Below are 7,718 nucleotides of genomic sequence, written 5' to 3'. Positions count from 1 at the left end.
TGCTTGAGTTAAATCTAAGTGCACTGGAAGTATTTGTATCATTTCCATTTCCCTCTCTGACTGATCGATGAAACCTGTTTCTGCTTAATTATAGAAAAGAGTGGGGGAGCAGACTCAGGAAGGCATGGAGGGGAGCTGAGTTAACAGAGCAAAGTAACCATTAGTCACCTCTCCCTTGAGTCCATTCACTTTTATTTAATCCTTAACTTACGCTGCTAGCTGACAAACATATTCAACACTTTAATGTGATACTGCATCATCTGCTACTTGTGTTTTAATTGAGTCATTCATAATAATTATCCTCCATCCTTTAGACGTGAATGAAACTGAGTTACTCAATTAACAGTGGCTTGCAAATTATGAGATGTAATTGCTGCAGAGATCTTTTGCTTGCAGTTATTGTTTTAGTGTTATGTAAAGTGACTTGTAATTGGTAATCATGCATGCAGCTCTGATCACCAGGAATATGAGGTCACGTCCCAGTTAATTAGTCTATTTATCACAAGCTCATCTTACTGTAGTTCAGAAAACAACCATGTTTGGAGGACTGCTGCTTCAGTGAGGAAAGACATAGGTTGTGGTTTATTTCCAATGATCTTTATTTCTGTTGGCAGAAGAACACAGTCGTCATCTCTCTAATAAATGTAATCATTATCAAGAGGTGTCAAAATGGAAAGCTATCAATAATATATCAAACTAATGTAAAGGTTCCTATCATAACTCAACAGTTCCCCACAGCTTTGAGGAACTTTTGAACATTTCACAGCTCATTGTTTTTGGCTTGCGGGTTGTTTTGCTTCTCTCTCACTGTTCTCATGTTGTTTTCAGCAGCTTATGACTTTATGGAAGTGATCTGATTTACACCATGTACTCTATCGGTGACCACAGATGAGCATTTAGCAGCAAAAGGAACAGATGTGTCCTGCAGGGGTTGGTGGGGAACCACACAGGACAAGAAAGTAGGGTGTAGATAATAATAGATATGTTCTTTTCTCGTGAATGTTCTGAATGTCAAACAACAATCTGGCAATATGTTCTGGAAAACCGATTAAAGTCTTGTCTAAAAACAGTCACTTAAACTATTTGACCTTAACACTACAAACATTTAAGAGTTGATGGGAAAAGAATGCAGTTTCATTAATCTTTCAGGTGAACATTTTAAAAAGTCTTAAAGCTCATGTAAGGAATTTTTAGCTGGTTACGATCACACTGAAATTAATATGGATGATCCTTTATAACCTAAAGTACCAAATGAAACCATCACCAAGAATAGGAGATATAGGGGCCACTTCTACATCAGAGGTCGATTGGTTTTTCATGGCCGATATACCAGAGACCAATAACCGATAGATGGAACCAATATGCATCTACAGTAAAAAAGAAAAACTTTGTTGAAATATAGAATTTGGAATATTATAAGCAAATATTCATTCAAAACTGAAACTTTCAACATCATACACAGGAGTTAACAGTTAGCCAGATATAGTTACAGTACAGTTACCAATCAGCCAATCAGATCTTTTGGTTGGCAGGACATTCGGTGAGACCATAGACTGTATAATATATGGACGTAGTATCCGTGACGTCACCCATCTGTTCCTGAGCGCTGTTTTGAAGCCAATCGACGGCGGCAGTCATATTGCTAATGTGGAACTCAACCAGGCAGAGTGTGATGTAAAGAGGCGGAGTTTGAGCCTCCTAGCCAACAGCTATGTGTTCCTGACCGGGATTCAAGTTAGTCATGTACTTATTTGGGCAAAAACTCGTAAACATTATTCTGTCTTCGCGTTAGAAAAAAAATTCACCCCCCGTACAGTGTGTGCCGATAGAGAAATTAGCTACATAAAGCCAAGCTGTTTTTTGAACCAGGCTGTAAACATGTTTATTAATGCTGCAAAGATCATCTTTTTCCCATTCATGTCTATGTGGTTTCTGGTGTTTCTGCAGCCAGCCCCAAGTGGATTCTCGATGAATTGCAGTTTATAACACTTCCGCATGGGCTTTATAGTTTGAGACCGGAGGTTGCCGCTTGGGTGAGACAGAGTGGTAAGTGAAAACAGTCCGAGAGGTAGCCGAGCCAAAGTGGTGCACTTGATTCTAATCATTGGTTCTACTACTACTATTGTTCTGAAGAAAATAGTTTGATTCTGGGACTAAAACATTTTTTTTCTAGTTTCTAATTATGTATTTTTGCTGTTAAGCTGGCCATTATAAATGGGGCCTTAATGGGATCAACTCACTTGTAGGGCCAGCCCCTAGTGGTCTGTAAAGGAACTGCAGTTTGGGCACTTCAGTCTGAGCTTCTTTTTTTGTCTCAGAGGTTTTCACTTTTTTTGGCAACAATGTCATTTTGATCCAAGACTTTTCTTTGCCAGCGATTAAGTATTCATGTGCAAATCAGTCTTTTTTCTGACAAAATCTAGAGTTTGAATTGATTTTAGAAAAGATTGTTTGGATGAGCCACACAAAGCATGGGCTTGAATTTCATAACCTACATTTATACGGTCTTAGCTAATATTGTATGCATTCAGTGTCTGGAAAAGAGTCATCCAATCTAAATTTTTTAATCTAGTCATTCAGAAAAAGCAGTTTGGTTGCTTTATTCTGAGCAGTCCTGTATCATATTTACAAAAATGAGCACATCCAAAGCATCCTCTTCTTTTAGTTCACAGCTGCAGTTAACTGACTGGAAACCAAAGCTCCCACACGTCACAGGACTAAAAAAAAATCTGTAAATGCTCAAAATAAGAATAGCATTATTACCACACAGACACATGTCCCATAGCCAGTAGAATGATTTCGGAAGAAGATATAACATGCATTCTTAAAACCCATCATAATGTAGAGCAGGTAAAAAGAAAACCAAAGGATTTCAAGTCTCATAATTACACCCAGTGAAATGGTTGTGATTCACTTCAAAGACAAGTCGTGAGTTACATGAGCCAGGATTTCCAGGATTTTTGGAATCCTGTTATGTTTCTCACAGATCAAGAAAAGTGTACTCAAAAAAAAGATACACATAGTTGGTTTGATATCTCCTACTATTGGAAATAAAGGGGGAAAAGCATAGGCTTGGGCTCAATACAAACTGTTTTATTGTGTGCTAGCTTATACATTTTAGATGACATACAATTAAGAACTTAATGTTGTTTTCAACACACGTTCTTTGTGGATGTCTACCTGATGTAGACACCTTCTTATTTTATAGATGCCCAGCAGACTGCACACTGTACAGTGTGACACTGCCCCCAGAGACAAAGTGGATTTCATGCAGCATCTCTGCATTTTCTGTCAGAGATGTCAGTAAATTTGTGTACATTCCAGACTTTGCTAATCATCTGTAAATGTGTTACACCAAACTCTGATGTCAGGGGCTCATTCACAAATGACCAGAGATCCCCAGGTAATACTAATCTTGTGCAAATAGTGCTGAGGCCAACCTGGAAGTGGATACTGTGTGCATTTGCTTTGTTTAATAAGTTGTTGTGGTAAAGTTTGCTGTAAAGCAGTGCAAAAGTCTATGTCCTACTGTTTGTCCTAGTGTTTTACTTGTTTTTGCTTATTTACTTTCAACATCAAACATGAAGTTCAGAATCATGTTCCACCCTCCGGTGGGGGAAAGCCTGAAAACATTGTCTCCACAACAGAAGGCCACCACACTAATTTGATGTCTTGCAAGGCTTGCTTGTTATGGTTTATTAACTTTCTAGTTTGTTCTGAACATTTAAAAGTGTGGTCCAAACCCAGAGGGAGACAGCCACAAAATTTAAACCCCCACAAAGAAATTGAACCCAGAAAGAGCTTTCTGTGAGGCAGCAATCCTACCACCCACCAATGTGCTGCATTGCAGGGCTTTTGTTCTAGGTTCATTTACTGTCCAATACAATGGGGTAATGAAAGCATGGTACAAAGTCCAGTGGAAGGAAGCTAAAACACTCGGCAAAGGCTGGGATTTGAACCCACAGCCATCTAGTGCTTACCTTTTGGGGTTTATTTACTTGCCAGTACATAACTCAAGTTAAAAAAAAGCACAATTTAGCTTTTAGTTCATTTCATCTCGCCACAGAAAGGCCCAGATGGGATTTGAACCTGTAAGTATGGTGTTGTGGTTACAACACAACCACTACACGGTGCTCCAGTTTAGATTTATATACTTCTCTAGACACTGTGGTAGTTTAAAAGTTCAGGTGAACACCTGTACATCTATCTTCAGATAGAAAGGCCTTAGCTAGGATTTGAACCCAAAGCCAACTAGCTTTAATTGGTGGCAGGGATAACCACGCAAACAGCCAATTTGCTAAGGCAGCTTTTTTAGGGTAAATGTTCCTTTCTAGGACATTATGGTAGTTTAAGCAGCGCAGTGTATACAACAGTGGGTATAATCTAAGACACAGCGTGCCCCCAGGTTTTTTCCCCCAAAAGTGAGGAGAATTTAAATATAAGTTTGGTTTAAACTGACTGTGTATAAATGGTAGATTTTGATCATAATTGTAAACCCCTGGAAAACGACGAGGTTTTTAGGAAACTGTATATATGTACACTGAGTGAAATATTTCAGTTTGTTTCATGTGAAGGAAAATACAATATTTATCTGGGTATTGTGCTTTTGGCCTGTGAGGTTCTGAAGATAAGAGTAAGTTAGTGAAATTGGTGAAAAGCTGCAATTTGCTGGTTTGATTAAGGAAAATTCTGCTAAGATTAAGTTCAGACAGCCATAAAAAAAGAACACTGAAAAATGCTCTTTAGACAAAAAATGTTTCACAATGCTTTATTTTCCAAAAGGGTGTATTTACGTTCATTTTCTGAATTAATGGAGTGTCCTTACTCCTCTTTTAAGCTACTTTTTGGTTATTCTATGCAGTTTTGACATTGCAATGGGTATAACCACCTGTTTGAAATAATATTCTATTACATACTACCTTACATACAACCTTCTCTTCTGAACAGCAGATCCATGTTCACCCAGGCAGTGGTAGACAACTCTTTCATAAACAATGTAAGAATCCACAAATTGATCCAAGACTTCGCAGAAAACAATCAGTTATATAATGGTCATGGGGGAAACAGAACCGCTCAGAGATTACTCTCTAAGTCGTTCTTATTTCTCCTTGTAGTTCCCCCAGTAAAATTTAACTTCTGAAATCTTTCATTTTACTAGTTTAAAAAGAAAAAAATTAATCCCACATTTCCTTTCACATGCGTGGACAGAGATCGCATGCGAGAGGATGATTTAAGGTGGAGATGTTCTTGTGTTTCCTTCTGCAAAATGTATATCGCCATTGTACTGTTTGCATAAATCATAAATACACAAATGTCCTCAGACCTTCCTTAAAGGCCATCTTAACTTCTTCAGTTTTGATCAATTAAGAGACAATATGTCACAAAAAGAGTGCGTTACAAAAACAGATGTTTTATCTGTTCTTCCATAGCAGCTCAGATACTATGACGCTCATACTCCTAAGCTTATAATCTTAAATGTTTTTTTATTTTAGTTTTCCTTTTGTGAAGTTTAGTTAATGTGCTTTTGCTGTTTGCTGTCATTTTAAAGATGGATAATCCCATAAAAAAAGAAAAATTACAAAACAAAACAAACGAAAAACAAAGAAACAAGGATAATGGGTAAATTAGTTACAGGACGGATGCAAGGAAAAGGGATACAGCTACAGAGAAAATTGTTATGTGTTTCAAGATCTTTTTCAATCTATGGAATGAGGAATGAATGTTAAGTCTTGTGAAATACTGTGGCTTTTTCTCTCCCGGGTCCTCATCTCTTGTCTTATTTTTTTGCCTTTCTGCCTGCACTGCAGTTGCGAAGAAACTGCAACTTTTTGGGTTCCTTAAAAAAAGTTAGATTTAGCAACTGATTAGATATTCAGCATCATTAACCATTCACAATGTGAACATGGCAGACATTTTTTCCTGATGTCACAGTCAGGGTGGGAAGCTGAAACCCTGTTGTTGAAAGAACAATGTCATTTCTTTTAGTTTTGATCAAGCGTATGGTTATGGCTGGCTCAGGCTTGGACCAGCTCTTAGTTATGTTGCTAGTCTTCGACTGCCGGGGGAACTGAAAGGAAGTTTGTCCTTGCCGCTGTGACTTGCTAAATGCTGAAAACTGCTCTGCTCATGGTGGATTAAGATGAGATCAGACCGAATTCTATCTGTAAGATGGGACTGGATCTCATCCTGTCTTGATGTTGGGTCTTTGTTAATAATATAACATAGAGTATGGTCTAGACCTCCTCTGTTTGTAGAGAATCTTCAGATAACATTTGTTGTGATTTGGTGCTATATAAATAAAGATTGATTGATGATTGACCAAAAGGTCATGCTAGCTTAAAACTGAGTGAATAGAAGATGAGTCATCAAATGTTATCAATGTTAGGTCGAAACTACAGATTCACTTAAGTATGAAGAATGCCTTTATTGGGAGACCAAAGACTGAGACCAGTGTTTGATGAGGACATAATAAGTCAAGATAAATTCTCACTCTGGATGCTGACAGAATAAGCTCTTTTTATTATTTATTTTTAGGGCGGTGCATGCTGTTTGACTTGTTAAAGCTTGCTGAAAATAAATAAATAAAGAAGCTAGTTACAGTGGCTACATCAGACCAGAGTGGAATTGCCCTTTCTCTATTGGAGGGTTAAACTACATCAACACCACACAAAAACATTTTAAGCTTCCTTTTTTATCAATTTGGACTTGTATATAAATTTGAAGCAGACGCTTCAGCATTAGAGCAGAAAGAATGCTTTACAACACCCTGTAATCCGTTTTCATAAACATCTTTATGTCTGAGTGAGGGATTTCTTCATGGCTTGCATACATTATATCACAGCAAAGCACTTCCTGCATACGTATTATGAATGAATGTTGAAAATTACCTAACTGAGAACTTCTTTCCTATATCTCGTGTGATTATTTTCAACCTGTTGAGTGTAGAAATTGAAAAATTGCAGGATTTTTTTTAACCAAATGTAGTTTTGCAATGATTATTAGTTTCGAAGTGTAACTTGTAACAAGATAAATAGTACTTACAGGTGACAAAATAATCAAGGTAAAGACATTTTCAGTACTGTACCTTTTTTTACTTATATTTTTGTTACTTTCCATTCAAACTTACGTCCTTAGCACTGTAGCGAGCTACAAAGTAAAAACTAGAGGTGGGCGTATCGATTCTGTCGTACTGATATCGATATTTACACGCTACTCATTGAAGTATCGATTACTCTAAAAAAATATCGATACTAATTAATAAATGCAAAATAAAAGCACATGTCACTTCTGATTCTTTTAGGGTAACTTACTCTAAAGTTTTGTACCGACAAATTCAGAGACATCATGATCACAGTGTCATTTTAACAGTAGTCATGGTGAAGAGGCTGTTTTAAGATAAGATAAGATAAGATAAGATAAGATAAGATAAGATAAGATAAGATAAGATACTCCTTTATTCGTCCCACAATGGGGAAATTCATGGAGTTACAGTAGCAAACAAAAATAATAATTTAAGTAATTTAATTTTAATAATTTAATTTTAAGCTTTCCACTCAGAGAATTTAAATAGAGGATGTTGATTATTTATTATTTATGTATTTTTCTAAATTTATTTAATTGTTTAAAAAAGACCAGCAAAGGATTTGCGTATTAAAGTTTTTAAATTAACAGTATTTGTCATGGGACTTGTCTTTCAAGGGTTGCATTTTATATTTTTA

This window comes from Notolabrus celidotus, chromosome 13 (genome assembly GCF_009762535.1).
Source record: "Notolabrus celidotus isolate fNotCel1 chromosome 13, fNotCel1.pri, whole genome shotgun sequence".
Classification (NCBI taxonomy): Eukaryota; Metazoa; Chordata; class Actinopteri; order Labriformes; family Labridae; genus Notolabrus; species Notolabrus celidotus.
The sequence above is the reverse complement of the archived record's forward strand: the minus strand, read 5'-3'. Positions refer to the sequence as shown.